General features: G+C 33.5%; 1 long non-coding RNA gene across 1 annotated transcript; it reads right to left on the bottom strand.

The window, feature by feature from the left end:
* Positions 1 to 14,063: 14,063 nt before the first annotated feature.
* Positions 14,064 to 17,023, bottom strand: LOC110455181. The gene is made up of 3 exons (XR_002463427.1): positions 16,915 to 17,023; positions 15,220 to 15,609; positions 14,064 to 14,376 (listed from the first exon to the last, which is right to left on the bottom strand). It is a non-coding gene; the product is annotated as an uncharacterized LOC110455181 (long non-coding RNA).
* Between the last annotated feature and the right edge of the window lie 330 nt (positions 17,024 to 17,353).

Below are 17,353 nucleotides of genomic sequence, written 5' to 3'. Positions count from 1 at the left end.
TAAGTACCCCTGTCTGTATTTGGCGTACACTCTCAATTAACTGTTTTGTTACATCAAACCTTGGTATGGTATACCACGTTTAGTTAGGATAATATGTTAATCTAGTCATAAAACTGTCATTGTTAACGAAATCCACTTTGTTTGTTGTTTTCGTGATTTTCTCATCTCTGATTTCCTCCTATGGAAATTATTCTTACCATATAGGGTAATAAAATATCTTTTCACTAGAAACTTCTTGATAGCAATATTTATATAACCTTTAGATATTCAAATTAATGTTACTCATTAATCAAGTATATACGAACCTTTTTGTTTTTAAATTCGGTCATTTCTTTCGGTTATATCTTTAAATTTTATGTTCGACATTATTTTAGTAATCTGGTCGGGAAACGGACGGACGTGGTTGGTATATCTAGCAAAAACAAAATTGAAACGCAATGAAAATAAACGAAACGGTTGAGATCATATGTTTTCCTTTTTACAATTGTATGATATAGTAGGCCAGCCCACCTCGACCTTCGTCTAAAAAGATCGACAAGGTTTGAACCTTGATGAACAGGTAGGTATGGGTTCGACATTTGATGTCAGTGACTATTTTCAGACACATATTTGTATTATTTTTTTGTCGGTCAGTCACTGGTGAGTTGTCGTTAGTTCGTGTGTAAATCAAATCAGTAATTGGCACGTGGAACATAAATAAGTATATAAAAACAATAGAATACGTCTACTTGTAGATTTCAAAGATATTTATAAAAAAGTCAGTTTTTCTACGGTTTTGCAAAATTGGTCTACATAATGACTGTATTAACGATGTTTGAGCTCAATTGATATCTCCTATGGCATATATCTCTTGTCTAATAACATTTTATACCAAATATAATCGTACATTCTGATAACGATCCTTTTGAAAATTGCAGGACCTTTTTACAGAACAAAAGGGTAGTTTAATACTTCTATGCGGTATACTTCCCTTACTGGACCATTTTCAATAAATACCACAACACACACGTGTATTAATGAATGCCTTTAATAGTAGTTTACACCAATATGGATTGCCACTCTTTTGGTCCCTGTTATCCTAAAGGAGTCCTCTAAAGACGTAATATAATAAAATGCCCTACAATCATCTTAACGGATGCATGACTGATATCAATCACCACTAGTGGTTTTCCTAAATATCTTATATAAAAAAGGCCTATTAAGTTTATTATCGGCACTACGACATTCAGAATTGAAAACATTGCTACAGTGTAGATTATTTTATGACCTAGATTATTCCTATGACCCAGATTATTCCTATGACCTAGATGATTGCTATGACCTAGATCATTTTATGACCTAGATGCTATATTGATGTCAGCTAGTACAATAGTTCCGTCAAATCTGAGAAAAACATCCTATTATCCAATTTGACTAGTTCAACGTAAATTTACTTAAAAATCATTAAGATGGGATGATTTACAATATCTTCAATTAAAATATTTCCTAAATATCAAACATATGAATACATATTATACAGCTTTTTTCCCAACTTGTTTCTTATATCAGATGACAACTTCTTTCAACTTCTTTCAGCAATGTTAAGGTATGTTTTTTGTGTTTTCTTGTTTTGCTTCTTTTGTTATCAAATATTATTTTTTGTGCCTTTTAAAGGCAAGCTTACTTGCATTGATTTGATATACAGTGAATAATCAATGCTAATACATGATGATGATTCATATACAACTGTAGTCATTAATTTAAGATACATTTTAAATTAATAATTTGAATTTAATTTAATCATGTTATATTGATATACAAAAAAAAAAATCTAACTAAAATTTTCGTTCATCGTTAATACATGTATGCACCATTCTTAAAACAACAACGGATTATAAACCTAAGATTTCACAAAGGTCATGATTCACAAAATAAGCACACTTGCCAATAAGAACACGCGTGGAACTCGTTAGTCGTGAGACAAATGTTCACCTTAGTATATATACTAACATAAGTCACAGTGTGTCTTTACACGCATCCCTCAGGCAGTAAACATGTTTGTTACCATACACCGTTTCTATTTCTGGTCTCAAAACATGTAAACAATCACGCCTGCGCGTGTGTCTTTAGTGACACCTAATGCTTTCTTACTGACAGGTATATGGACTACGCTTATGTTAGGGCTATTTATATATATCGCCTCTGCGTACGTTTGAGACATATGTAGTCTGCGGTTTAATGTACATTTCATTGTTATCTATATCTTTGTTAAATTATGCTAAGCCTACCTAATGCCTATATTTTAGTGTGCTATTTTTTTACTTCCCTCGTTAAAACAAAAATGCTTTAGTTCATGCGAACATCAGTTTAATAAACTGTATTTAAGTATTTTTTTCATTAATTCGTTTTTTATCTTATTTGATCTGTGTCTCTGTCTCTATCTTTACTTTAGTCAACGTTTTATTTCCTCTGCCTTTAATCGTATATGTTAAACTATTGTTTCGTATCTATTTCAGTTTTTATTTGGCTATGGTTATGTTTCAGCATATCCATATTCTAGATTATATTTAATTAGGTCTATGAAGAATAGGCATAAGTTCAATCGTCCTGATCAGGATTTCGCATGTAAATATGTTATGTCCTTGTGTGATATCTAGGTCGATGTTTTTATTATACTCATTAGAGTGCTTTGTGATTTTGTTGTCACTATCCGAGCTCTCGATGTCAGGATATCGTCGATGAAGACGCTTACACGGCAGTCTTAATCTCATTTAATTTTGTCAAGTTTCTCCATGTTAATTTTTGTAATGTTCACATTTTGTCATAGTTTTAGTCATTTTAAGTTTAAGTCATGATTTTGTTGAAATTCAAGTATACTGTAATTTTGATTATTTTACTTGAAGTTTAGTCTAGATTTTCGTTTATCCATCTTGCGTTGTTCCATATCCTAAAATTCATATAAGTTAACAATATCATGCTATTATTTTGTGTCAGTTAAACATTATTTTCATTTATTTTTTAATTCATGACTATTTGAGTCTGTATTTTTTTTAAATTTATTTTTTAACTGTATTCATTTACAACAACTGTGCATGGAATTAAACAAATCACGGTACGTTGATAACGTACAAGATCCCAATCACTGCCGGTGATATTGAAGGGTTCATCTGATCGGTTGAATGGAGCTTTGGGCTAAGGAAACATTTTATAGATAGTCGATCTTGCCACATTAAGGCTGAAAGAGGGTTCCGGTCGAACAGAGATATTTATAATATTCCGACTGCTATCCATATATATTTATCTTACCTTTTCGACATGCCTGCAACACATTTGGCATCCTTAACTTACGAAAAAAATTGCCAGTGATCTAGTGAGACCCTTTCTATCCTAATAATACGTTTAATAATACTTTGCAAAAATATGTTTAAGTCTGAATTCATCTAATTTTTAGTGCATTTTCAGGTGTGCGCCCTTTTCTATGGTTCAGGTTATATACATTTGAGTCAATAGTATGGTTGTAGGTTTTGTATGATTTGGCTATTTAGAAAGATATATTTCCTATTCCGTGTTTATTGGGAGGATATCAACTGTTTTCATATTATCAAGGGAAACATTCATAAAGGGCGGGACCGGAACCCGGTGCTCTTCCTGCTCATTATGACTTTATAGTGGGAAACTGTTGGGAACATCAAATAATAAAAAAAAAACAAACAATGTTGAAATATTTCTAATATCCCAATCAATAACCCAACAGTTATTACCCCATAATACAATGAGAGACATGACAAAAAACTACCTGGTTCTCAATAAGACAACTAAGGAGTTACTTAAATTAAAAAGAAAAAAAGTTCATAAAGAGAAAAAAGTCAAATGTTCTGATAGAATTGTAACAGGAACGAGATATGCATGGCCAGACCGGGATACGAACTTAGGGCCTCCAAACTCTAAACAAAAACTGAGCCGATTGAGCTACCTGGTCGCCAGTGAACGACTCAGTGTAGCCGATTGAGCTACCTGGTCGCCAGTTAACAACTCAGTGTAGCCGATTGATCTACCTGGTCGCCAGTGAACGACTCAGTGTAGCCGATTGAGCTACCTGGTCGCCAGTGATCGAATCAGTGTAGCTGATTGAGCTACCTGGTCGCCAGTGAACGAATCAGTGTAGCCGATTGAGCTACCTGGTCGACAGTGAACGACTCAGTGTAGCCGATTGAGCTACCTGGTCGCCAGCGAACGACTCAGTGTAGCCGATTGAGCTACCTGGTCGCCGGCGAACGACTCAGTGTAGCCGATTGAGCTACCTGGTCGCCAGCGAACGACTCAGTATAGCCGATTGAGCTACCTGGTCGCCAGCGAACGACTCAATGTAGTTCCTTTATAAAAGAAATAGTCCAGATGATGGGTTGCTAAAGTTATTTCAAAAGATGTGTTGAGTTGTTCAAACTCCACTTCTATCAACTGAACAAATAACACTTTCTACTTTTTTGAGGATACCGGATACAATACTTTGGAGAAGGTACATTTATTTCCTACCGATGAAACTATGTATTTGATAGGATATGTGATATTCTTCTGCGTACACAAATTACTTTATCAATGTGAGAATATTATATTATCATTTGTCACGTGGAGAATAATTCACGAATAAGTATGCCGTTATCTTGCCTTCAGGGAAAATGACTCGCTCCTTAAAGGTGCCATTTTTTCGATCAACCTGCTAAACACATCAGCTGTCAGTATCTGCTACTCAGACAGCGTGTTGTACATGTAGGCAATAATCATAAGATAATACATAAAAACGTCAGAAAGACCACAAACACATGTATGATATGTAGGTCAACTCGAGCATTATCAGAACAATGGTGTTATTTCAGTCAAAGCGCACTGTCAAAGTGTGTTAGTACTTATATTTTTTTCACAGGTATTCTAGGAAATAATGTAAACCCAATTTTTTTCTTTCTTGTAGTCAATTTGTGATCGAAACTGTAAACAACAATTTTTGATGGTAAACATCTACTTTTTTGTGAACGATAGTTTCAGATTTTTTCCCCGCCGGCACGTGATAGCTTAAGTTCGAGTAACGACAATGTATATATATATATATATCTTTACATTACAAACTCACAATGCGTCATGCATGCAATATTTATCTCTTTATGTCATTTTACTTTTACGGACAATGACCAGGTACTTGTAATAAATATGTTTATCATCCTTAGTATAGGTTCCCGGAGTCAAAGTAAGACAGAACAACAACAAGTGACCTTTTGTCATACTCTAAAATTCCTTACAGTGTACACTAAGCTATAGGTAAAGCTTTCTACGGACAAATTTATGATATGTTTCTTTTACAACAAGGTGGTAAACATCAATCCTAATTGTCCTTATTTACGACAATAAAAATATGTTTAAACACCATAAGGTCTCATCAATGTCAATGACCATATCTGTTTAAATCAAAATTTGCAATATTTAGCTACAGTAGATTATATATTCTTAAACCAGTATTTCAGGTAAACCGCACCATAGTTGTGAAAGTTGTTTAACAGTCTCGAAAAAGATATTTTTTTATAGTGTGATAGACGGAAGACAGATCTCCCACAGGAGACCTCTCGGCAGGTGGTCTGTCCGGACTGGAGACTCATGACCTTTACAAAACACAGGTCAGTGGTCATGATGCTAAAAAAAAGATAGACCTGTCTTGTTTCGTGTGAAACTGTGTATGGCCTGAAATCATGTGCTATTTGTTATTACTACTTGGAAACATTAGGACAACAAAGATATGTTTGTCTTTTGATATAGTTTATGTTAACACCAAGTGAATCGGAAATGTTCAATTAAATAACAAAAATCACACCGTATGTAAGTTCTCTTATTTTAGATTTTTATTAAGAACATTATTTATGATATGGGTACTCTAATCAGGTGTACATAATTGCACGTTGTATCCATGTTTGTGTATTTCATTATGGGAAGTAGGTAGAAGTGAGAGTATATTTGAAAATTAATTGTCTTTCCTTGTCATACGCCTTTGTGTCCTCTACAAATGGTATAACTATATATCACATATCTATCGACATTAAAAGATTTTTTTGCCAGCATTTAGCGTTACTCGGTACTTCAAAATATTCAACAGAAATTAATTTGGAGTAATTGTTAGTTTAATATTTTGTAAAAATTACAATAGCCATATAGAAATTTTGTGGGATGATGCGACTATATCGTTATAGGTCAACTTAACCTCTGACCTTAACCAGCTCTTGTCTTTTGAAAGGCAATGGATTAAGTGATGTATGCTTCTTCCCTTCTGCTTCAACAGTTCTAGTGGTTTCGACCATACATTAATTTTGAAGAGTCTATTATGGTCTACAGTGGTAAAAGGGTTAAGGTTGCAAACTATATCTTACATATCATCATATTTGACAGGCAATGTAGTTGCGGTAAGTACACTAGAGCGGTTGATGAATTCAGCAACAGTTAAGGGAATGATTTAAAGAATACAAGCTACTATAAATGATCTCGACTTTTTAATCGGTAACTTTGGCTTTTGTAAACATTAATGTTGCCCGGAAATATGTGTGCTGCTTCGTGAATAATGCATTTATAAATGAATTTATATGGCCTTGACCTCTACTTGCCAATGACCTTTGTCCCAACTGTGGACTCATTGGCTGCATTCTTCTGTTTGCCAACTGCCTCTTGGGATTACTTGTGCATTACCACGATAGAGGGCTTCAGGCTAACCTATAATGATAATGTGGGTCGCGCTGAGGTCAATGTTGCTGTACGGAGCTGCAGCTCATTGGTTAAACTTTGATGTACTGTATAGGATAACAATAGTGAACCATGGAATGGCCATGTCTGCTATCATCCAGAGATATGTGGTTTAAAAAATCATAAAATAATGTTGAAAAAAAAAATCAAAAAAATTCGTATCATTATAAATTAATATCCATGTATTAGCTTAAATTTACTTTAGTCGGGTGTGTTTAATAAATGATTTGCTATTATGGATTGAAGAAACCCGAACTTAAACATAAATTGATAAAAAATGAATTTTGTTTAAGTTCATTGTGAAAAATGCAAAATGATGACGTGTTTTTGTGTTATTACATGTTGTGAGAAAAATGTTACTTATAATTTAATATCATTATCGAAAGGATGTGCCAATTTCTATTAACTGAATCATGTGTAATGAAAACAATTAAAAATACATCTTAAAGATTATTTGTATGTAGGACGAGAGTCCTGGTAATGTCGTTATACTAGCCAGACTGTTTTTGTCACTTCGTACTGAGTAAATGTCTGTGGGAAACGTAATGGTCATTATGTAGCTTGTCAGGGATTAACCATTAAATACTTCACATTACGTTCATGTCAAATGCATTGCTCTTGTTTTCAGGAAATGCAATAAATAACAAGATAACATTTACTTGAACGCTATTTCCGGTGTTCTGCTTTCGACTCCATGGCAACGTGCCAGACACATACATTATACTGATATTTGTAAGATGAACAAAGCACATGCACTGGTGGTTGTACTTTATAAGTTGGTAATAGATACAGTGTAGGACAACTATCCATCATCAAGGGACTCATCAATGATGTGATGGGTAATGGCTATTGAAGAACATGTAAACTGTGTACATATATAGAGAACTGTGCCACTACTCTCAGGAGATTGTTGTGGCCATTAAGGTTTAAGCAGACTCTGAGGGAGAACAATCCACCAGTAGTTTTGTTTAACTCAGGTTTTGCTATGAATGGTGTTTTACAACACTTCGAGATTGTGTTATTTAACAGGAGGCAATTTTCATAGAAACACACATTTTTTTGTTCATGGAGGAACGGATAAAAGAATAAGCTCAACCGAAAATGTAAAACACACTTTTAAGGATTAATCACGATAATCATTTCAGTATCACGACTTCGCAGGCCACATTACGATATTTAACGAATTATTCCTACAACATTTCAAAACATAATCTGAATTTGAGTCATATTATGATATTTAACTAACGATCTCGAAATATTCCAGACACATCGATACCTAATTCGATAAACGCAATTGCATCATAACATCTCACGTAATTTAACGATTTTTAACGAATTATTCCTAACACCTTTCAAACTTGAGTCTTATTCGGTCCAATAAGAAATAATGGAACCAACCTTAAATTTAAGCAAAACGCCAGTTATGATTGTTCTTTTTTAGTATACCTGTATTGTCACTGACTTCAGTCTACTAAATTGCCAAATGTATGAAATAAGTATCATTGTCGTGCACATGTGCTTTATATAGAGTATTCCTAGCCGAAAGAATATACGTTTTACACACAATATATGCGATACTGCTGCCGTTAGTGATGCACGACTTCGCAATGATTAATGTCTACATCAGAGTTGCTAAGTAATAGAGGTAGCACAAACGTAAGGATGAGTATATTAAACACAGGTGTCAAAACAATGTTGGTAAACTATTATATCATGACTCTCAGGGTCACGATTATATGGTTAGACATGGGCCCTGGGGCCATGCTAAATCAGAAGTATGACCTTATAATGGCCGAGACTCTGACCACTACAGGTGAAGATAATAATTACATACATGACAGGTACGAATGGGCACAATGACACCTGACACAGAGCTACCTTTATTATAGCAGTTTTAAATAAGGATCGTCATGGCTCTTCTAGATAAACAGTAATTATCCGTTGGATACTACTTTGTATGTTTCCTTTGTGATAAATAATTCTTAAAAGAAAACCATTCAATACATGAATTTTATGAACAAATAATAACGACGATTGAAGAACATTAAACCAACTTAAAATATTTCTGAGTGAAAAAAATAGAAAAAATCAGGATTCTTAGTAGGGGACCGTATGCATTTAACCATTACCAAGCTCAAACGTTGGTATCACCTAGCTTAAGGCTTTTTTCTTGTGCCGGTAAGAAAGTAATACAATTCTANGGGGGGTTGTTAATTAAACATAAATGCACCATCAGAAAATCAGTAAATTTATGATACTCGAAAACACCATATTGTTGCACAATGAACAACTCTAGATTATCATTTTTACTTGAAACTACGTGTAAAAATACAGCATAAATTTAAAAAAAACGTAAAGTGTTCGAATTCAATACTTCTGAAAATTATTGACACCGTAAACTAATCTAAATATAGCATCATATACCTTATTCCCCCTACAGCCCAACTTCCCTCTGATAGGGATGATCACTGATCATTACAAACAATACAGGTAGTTAAGGAACAAACAGGTAGGGTCAGGTAAATAAAAAAAAACCTGCTGAGCCTTGACCATTGACCTGACTTGACACTTGCTTAAATGACAATAGGCGGATTAATCCCCTATTGTTTATGGTTATGAAATCAGTGGTGATTGGGCATCACTCTCAGGCCCATAGCTATCGAAATTGCTGGCTTTGGGAAGCCGTAAACAATGTAATTCAACTATTCAAGGAGAAATTCACATGCAAAATGTAAAAAGAAAAATGAAAAATGTTGGTTCATATTAACTTTTGACAACTTTAATACAACTTTTCAAGGAAAAAATCACAGGAGGAAAATCTTCAGGAATGTTGCCTTAGATATATTTCCGATACACACCCCTGCACACGGGTCATGGACCTTAAATTGTTATACTGTTTCTCTAACTATCTGAGCTGAGTTATACCGGCCAAGTTGGACTACAGCTTAAAGAAATGATAAGGGGAGATTACTGTACATATTAAAAACCACTTTATATTATCTAATGTTATGTACTCCCACCACGCCCACCGCGTGTAAACATTTGCTTGACAGATATAGACATATTGGGTTTCCACATCGGACATTGACTTAAGAGTATAAGAAATATTTTTAATGATGGTACGATCCATTTATTTGTTGACTTTGACTTAATGAATAATTTTTACGATGTTTGCAATGATAAGTAATTAACCAAAATTGATATTAAATTATTATTGTGAGCAAATATTTAATAAAAACAAGGAAGGGATACACACAGTCCTTTTTAATTTTCATACAAATACAATATAATTAAACTAAAACAAAGTATTGTCGCTGCAGTTTAGTTTTAGCTATATTCGCCTTCCGTAATGGGGGCGAAATTATCATCACAACGAATATTAGTTAACAATATAATATGCATAGTATTGAATTATGATAGGCGAAATAAGCACTTGGTATATATGGATTTAAACGGCGAAGGGTGAACATTTAACTGGACGAAAGTTTCCCGGTATACATTAATTACTATGACCTATATCTGTATAGTAATAAGTAACAATATAACATTGTTACGTCAGTTCTATTCCAGCTGATTGAAACATTATTTTTCCGCACAAGTAAGTTGCTCCCTACGCTTGGCAGTACGCTATTGGAGATGGTAAACTGTTTTGGTTACCGACTTTTGGCAAACATCCAGGGCGTTAATCTTTTACTTATATAGATCAAAAATGGCCATTAGCTAGTATTACAAGCAGGAATCATATACTTTCAAGAAACATATATGTTTTTTCCAGATAGTATTTGGACGTTGTGAGAGAAGAAGAAATCCTAACTCACTTACTGGATTAAAAAAAAATAATAACAAACCAGCACCTCTGCTAACTGCCCATCATGACGATGTGAAACTCTTCTATATAATAACCATTTGTTTAAATATTTTGCTCATTCCCTGTTTTTGCATTGTTGCTTCAACGCTTTTATATTAGCTTTTATCATGGCATACAACCAACATTTGACCAACACGTAACATTATGAGTATTATTTACATTGTGATTTCTTTACAAATCATTTTTCTTGTTTTACCTTCCCTGCATTTCTTTGGCGACACAATTCTTACATCCGGTCATTAAAGCAACATATCCAAAACGTTATAACTAAAATCCATGCAGGAATACAGTACTGTGTGAGAAATATCATCAAAAAAGGTCGGTGAGGTATATTCCATACTTGATGTATAAACGGAATGGAATGGATCAGCAACATAATGACTTATGCCCCTTCGGTCAAAGCATACAGGTAGGTACATTTTGTAAATAGCTTTTGTAATAACACATACTAATCGATACATTATGATAGAAAATTACAATAACTGTCTTGATATCAAGTTTTACTTTTTACACAAACAATGTACGTTTTAACGTGTCGCAACGTTTCAAGACCGACTGGTCCCTTTGTCAAGCTACGACTGAGTGAGCGATTTGTATTATTTACCCGTATAATAATTTGACGAAATTGTATATTTTACAGGTAAAAAAAATAATTAAATGCGTTGGTTTTTTTACATCAAGAACACTGTTGTGAACCTTTTTAGTTTTGTCATAATGTTCCGAAAGGTATGTTTATCTTTCCAGAAATCATCTATCAAAAGTACTGTCATGTCGAAAATAAAGTGACGTTACATGTTTTGACGGTGGTACGGGGGTCCTTAACATAAACTTGTACCGTCTTATTATTGTCGACAATATAGGAGGATTACTCGTGACCTTGCCGCGAAATAACGAAAAGACGAAAGGACAACATTTGTGATAGGAAATAACGACAGTTGTAGGTCGATAATTATCGCGTAATTATTTCGTTTTTTCGCTCGACTTTTATCGTCTTTTCTTCTTTCCGAGGCGAAAAGACGAGATGACGACAATTTAGATACAAATATAACGAAACTACGACATTCTATAATTTAAAATCTCGTTATTTCGCGGTGAAATAACGAAATGGCAAAAATAAGCCACCATAGAGGATAGACGTAACGATGATAGTTCTGCATCAAGCAGAATACAATATATAAATTAAAATTAATAAATTGGATTAGAATTCATATCTTGTTTATAACAGACTTTGATATGAGAACCAAGGATTTTCCTCTCGGTTAATACACAATTATGTGTACCCGAAGAAAAGGAAAATGACCTCATATAACTTATAACATCACTGTAGTTGTAATACAATGCATAGAATATATAAGGCAGTATTTCAGACAAAGCTATAAAGCAACACCTTTTAGAAGATCTATGAGGGTGAATGCTTGGTTCTGGTGTTATAGGGTTAAGGGTCCTCTGAACATCCAAGGACATTTAAGGACGTGTGAATGGCTTAGACAAACATGTTTTAGAATAATAAGTGACATGTACTGTTTCGGAAAAATCTTAACATCATAGTTAGGATATGTTGTCCCTACGCACGGTTTTCTCACTCTCAAATAATAACGTAAATCCGCTAGGTGCTAGTAAACCAGTTAGGGTAACCCACTATTGGTTAATAGCCTTGACGTTGGCCAGCCTTTCCATTATGACGACAATAGTAGCAATGATTTACGATATCAACTTCAATGAAGAGAAGCATATGGTTTTCAGGCCTAATCTGAACGTTGTGGGAGAAAAAGGTCCCTAATCTCGTAATGGTTGATTATCCTGTTTATTAACTATCATTTGTTTATCTTGAATTAATAAAAGACAATGGTAACACATGTGTCTTTCTATGTTTGAACCTTACTTAACTCGATGCAGATAAACATCATTAGCAGCCATCACTCGTGGGGGAAGCTCTATATGACTTTAAGACATAACCGAATCTAAAGCGTCATACAATAATATACAATTATATTTTCTGCCATTTTTGTTTAGCACTCTAAAACTGATGCAAATAGAAGAAACAATCGTTTGGTAATATCACATTGTTTGCAAGAAACGATTTTCTAAAGATGTCATTGTCAATAACGATTGAACAGGGGATAAGGACAAATAAGTACATCCTGTCATTGCCTTCTCAAGTCATACATTTACAATTACATGATAACAATGGTAATAAGTACAAATTTAAAGATAATTATAGGTATACACACATATATATGTGTATGTAACATTCATATAGATACAAAACAAAAACACCGTTCCAGATGTATTGTCGGATTTTATAAAAAGATGATCATTTCTAAAAACGTAAGTATTCAGCTCTTTCGACAGATCTGAACTACAAGTACGTCACGAGAAGTTTGTCTTTAATTGCCGGGATATAGTAAATTTTACAAATTAAAAAAAATGTAAAGTGAAAAGGAAAAATGTATATTAATTGTGATCATTCAATTTAAGAAGTGGCAGTGAACAAACACACAAGGCAAATAAATCGGCATGAAAATGCACGATCTATATCGGATAACAGAATAAAATAGATCCAAATAAGATCACAATGACGATCCTAATCCTTGTTCATGTCATCAACCCGTATCTCTCGTAAGTGTTTTCAAAGTAGGTTTTGTCGTCAGTATTCGACATTTATCTAACTGATCTGGAGTGTTTCGCGTGTATATTGAGTGCTAAAACCAATAATGTAAAATCAATAATGATCATCAAATACCGACGATTAAAATAGATACTTTTGGCGATTTTACAAACTATTATAAACCCCTCCTCTAAAATCGGAGGTGTTTTCTCGCATGTATTCTCTTCGAGTATATTGACATTTAGAGTTATATTTTGATCTGTTGCACAATTATAGCAAATCATCTTGGAAATAAGTTCTGTTATAAAATCACAATTCGTTTTTGACAAATTGGATACATGATTTATTCTTTGAAGGAACAGCTAATTGATTAACTGTTGTGAATGCTTGACTCATTATTAATTATTTATCATGTATATACATCTCTTGAAACTCCAAGCCAATGCAACGAATATGAAGGTTCCTGGAATTCCTACGCGTAAAACTTATATTGTTTTACCTTTGTCATCGACCGTGAATCTAGATGACGTTGAGGCCTTCAAGTCGGATGAAAGGTATAGAATTTAGTTGAGATCCTTTGAATGGATAAAATATCTAAGTAGTAGTATATAGATGATAAACAGTTTATCACTCAGTATTTCAGTGTTTGTCGTGAGAACATTTTATTCTCATCGAGAGTATGGTGTGATGGCCTTTCGATTTTATCGTAATGCACGCGATGAGAACATTGTTCTCACAACTATTCCTGAAAACACAATGTGATAATTTATAAATCTGATTTCTGATGCAAGTACATGCATCCACGTCAGTAAATTAATAAAAGACAAGACTTCATTAAATGCAAGAAATAATGTATTGAACATAACAATAACATACATAAATAAATGCAAATATCTAATTTGATCCAATAGATTATTAATAAGTTATTGCAATTGTCATACAAATGCAGTTTATGTTGGACAATAAGTCGATATCAAAACAGAGTCAGTCTATATTTAACAAAGTGAAAGGAATAAATCGTTTTGTTTGGGACAAATATAAGAATAAATTAAAACAATTGTTTGATTTCATTGCATTCGCCCGACGTCTGGGTTTATACGTTATGATTCCAGTGCCACCTTTGCCCAATCCTTTATTTCCAGCTAATCTGAAAAAGAAAGTCTAAATGTAATATTACAGATATATAATTTTACTTGAATAGTATTTTATTCGGGGTTTAAGCCCTGTGTCTTCTTCCCTTGACAAAGTTATACATTTATTAAAATCATTACATAGTATTCTTTGTCAAAATCATTTTGTGGATAATTTGGAAGAATTTCAGAGAGACATTAAACCAAATACCGCGTTCAATGTTCACACTTGAATTTACCAAGAGCTAGTAAGCCATGTTAACTGAGAATCGCCTCCTATTGCTGAAGTCTCAGATTCTTCGAAAGTATTGTCATCTTATTTTTTTTTATTATTATAAATCTATAGACTTCCTGTGGACGTTTTCAGTTATATAAGAAAAGTACTACTATGGGTTAAGATTCGAAACAGGTACATTGATTCAGAGTTATAATATTGCTTGGAGTTATTGAAACATTATAAAAAAACTATATCTAGTTAGTCATTAGATAACATTCTGATCATGGAAGCTTTAGGACAAACTGAAGCGTGCATTTATGTCATCACAATAACACTAAGAATGCCGTCGCGAGCCATTGTGACGTAAACATGTTTATATATTTTTTTTTATAGCGAATTGATGTTAGTTTGTAAAACTGTTTCTACTCGTGAACCATTAAAGATATCAGATATTTGCTAGCTAATAAGGAGACCGGGGAACAAATACACCATTCTATGGGTGCGTAAACTGTTTTTATTGTTTTCAATTAAGACCTCAACATGAATTCGAATTAAAGACGTCATATGACGTCATATTGGTAGCCACACCATCTTCTCATTTATTTATTAAAGTAAGTGTTTGTAGTATAAAAATAAAATATACCTGTTCATCTTAACTGTTTGATAAGATGAAGGGATATGACGTCCTTCACACAACATCCAATTCCCATCGGGCTACATGTCAACATGTTGGGCATTCCATACTCCATCATGGACACAACATTACAGGCGTTATTCCTAGCGCAAGGTATGGCTCTCATGTTTTCGGTCTCCCGGCAAAGTCTTATAGGGTTGTTGAGCATGCGCATGAATATGTTTGTGTTTCCAAATTGTCGTCCTGCATGACCAGCAGTATGCCTTCCGGTATGGCCTATAGGGTGTCTTCCTGCATGGCCTGTAGTATGCTCAGCTGCTGCCGAACCTGTAGCGGCACTGCTGGTAGCAGCGCCATCTGCTGGCAATGACGTATAAACCATAGACTGTCTTTGAGCAACTGGAACGAATCAATGATAAATAGTAGAATTATGTTTCTTTCATTTTGTTTTAAATAAATTATGTTATTTGTTACAACGAAATAAATAATTTCATAGTTAATTAGTTTCTACCGTAGACGTTCATAATAGTGGTGTTAGATTATAACGTTTTAAGTACTAGGTATATATATATACCATAAAATGGCGAACTTTTAAACTGGTTTCAAAAATGAGAGGTTTATTATGATTTTCAGATTTTTTTGTTAAGTGCTGTTTTGTTACTCGGTATTCTTGTACATTCCTTAGCATTGCTAAATATAATTTCTCAAAAGTAATTTCCTTAAGATGAACATGCAAGTTTCTTCACCGAAAGAATTAAATGAATAAATAAACACATACGTATTATTTAACGTTACATATTGACGTTAAACGTTTTAATAAGCATTTTGAATAAAGATTGAGCGTTTTAATACAGAATGAGGAACATGTTGATACATACTTTTTGAAAACGCTGCCACATATTTAGAGTCTACCATTAATTCCCATATAGCTGAACTTAAGAACGACCCAATTGCATACTTGTTATAGTAATAGTTACATTCTTGTATTTTTCTCAGAATTAATCATGTGCAAATCATCATAAAATGATACATTGTAGTCGCGACGAATACAAAACTCAACATTTAAATATCATTTCACTTATCTTAGTGTGGAACATGTATAATCTAACATGTTTTTATTGGTCTCGTGTTTTCAAATATTTGCTTTATCAAAAAATCGAAAACACAAATCTCTTAATCATTCAAACATGTACTTTAAGTTATAGAGCCAATAAGTATAATAACGTTATTTTGAGCATATTTTAAAAATCTATCATAATTGTTTTAGCATAAAAGCTTCCTTTTTTTCCACCATCAATTATTGTTTATAATATCGGTTTAATTTCTTTTTAATTAATAGTCTCTCAATTAGTTTTTGGTCAAAACTAAACTTCATCGTTTTTAAATAAATATACATTTTGTTTAATCAAAGTTTACATTTCAAATAATTGAATTGATGAATCTTTCAAAAAGTAAAAAGTAATACAAAATATACATGTTTTAAAAAAAATAACATTAATTGCAATTGAGTTTTTACTTACTTTAAATAAATCACACTGCAGTTAATGGTGTTTGTTTAACATAACGTAAGATTGATGGTTATGCTAGATATACAAATGTAAGAATGGTAAGATCGTTTTCCCTTGTAAACCATATCTTGTCAAACTAATATACAGACATATATTTATAAATATACGTTTTATACTCATATCATCTTAGACTCACATGCACTGCCGATGACAGCTAGTAGAAGTACTGCCTTAATCATTGTCCAGAAAGAGATGTGTCCGTGTCGGTGGTCAGTGACTGTCGTGGTCAAGGTTAACAGTGACCATAGGAAGAGGTCAGAACCTTTTATACATGTTCCTATGTAAGGTTAAATGTAACGGTAGGGCTAATGGTAATAGAATAGCCATGATAATGTCATTAACAAGTCAGATGGTTAGCGCACTGACACAGATCGTTTGATATATTACTAGGCCGGGATGGTTACTATAGCCAATCTTGACACTAGACATTGGTCAAACTTGTAACATCTGTCACCCGCTGAATTGTGTGTTCTGTGTCGTACTAGATTGCTGAGGTTACTAGCACTATTCTTGAGCCAGATGTTAGAAATAACATTCAAATGACGTCACAGTACACGGTATAACGTTAATGGAGA

The sequence above is a fragment of the Mizuhopecten yessoensis genome, unplaced genomic scaffold (genome assembly GCF_002113885.1).
Source record: "Mizuhopecten yessoensis strain PY_sf001 unplaced genomic scaffold, ASM211388v2 scaffold8149, whole genome shotgun sequence".
Taxonomy (NCBI): Eukaryota; Metazoa; Mollusca; class Bivalvia; order Pectinida; family Pectinidae; genus Mizuhopecten; species Mizuhopecten yessoensis.
Note: the sequence above shows the minus strand (reverse complement) of the source record. Positions and strands in the feature narration are given on the sequence as shown.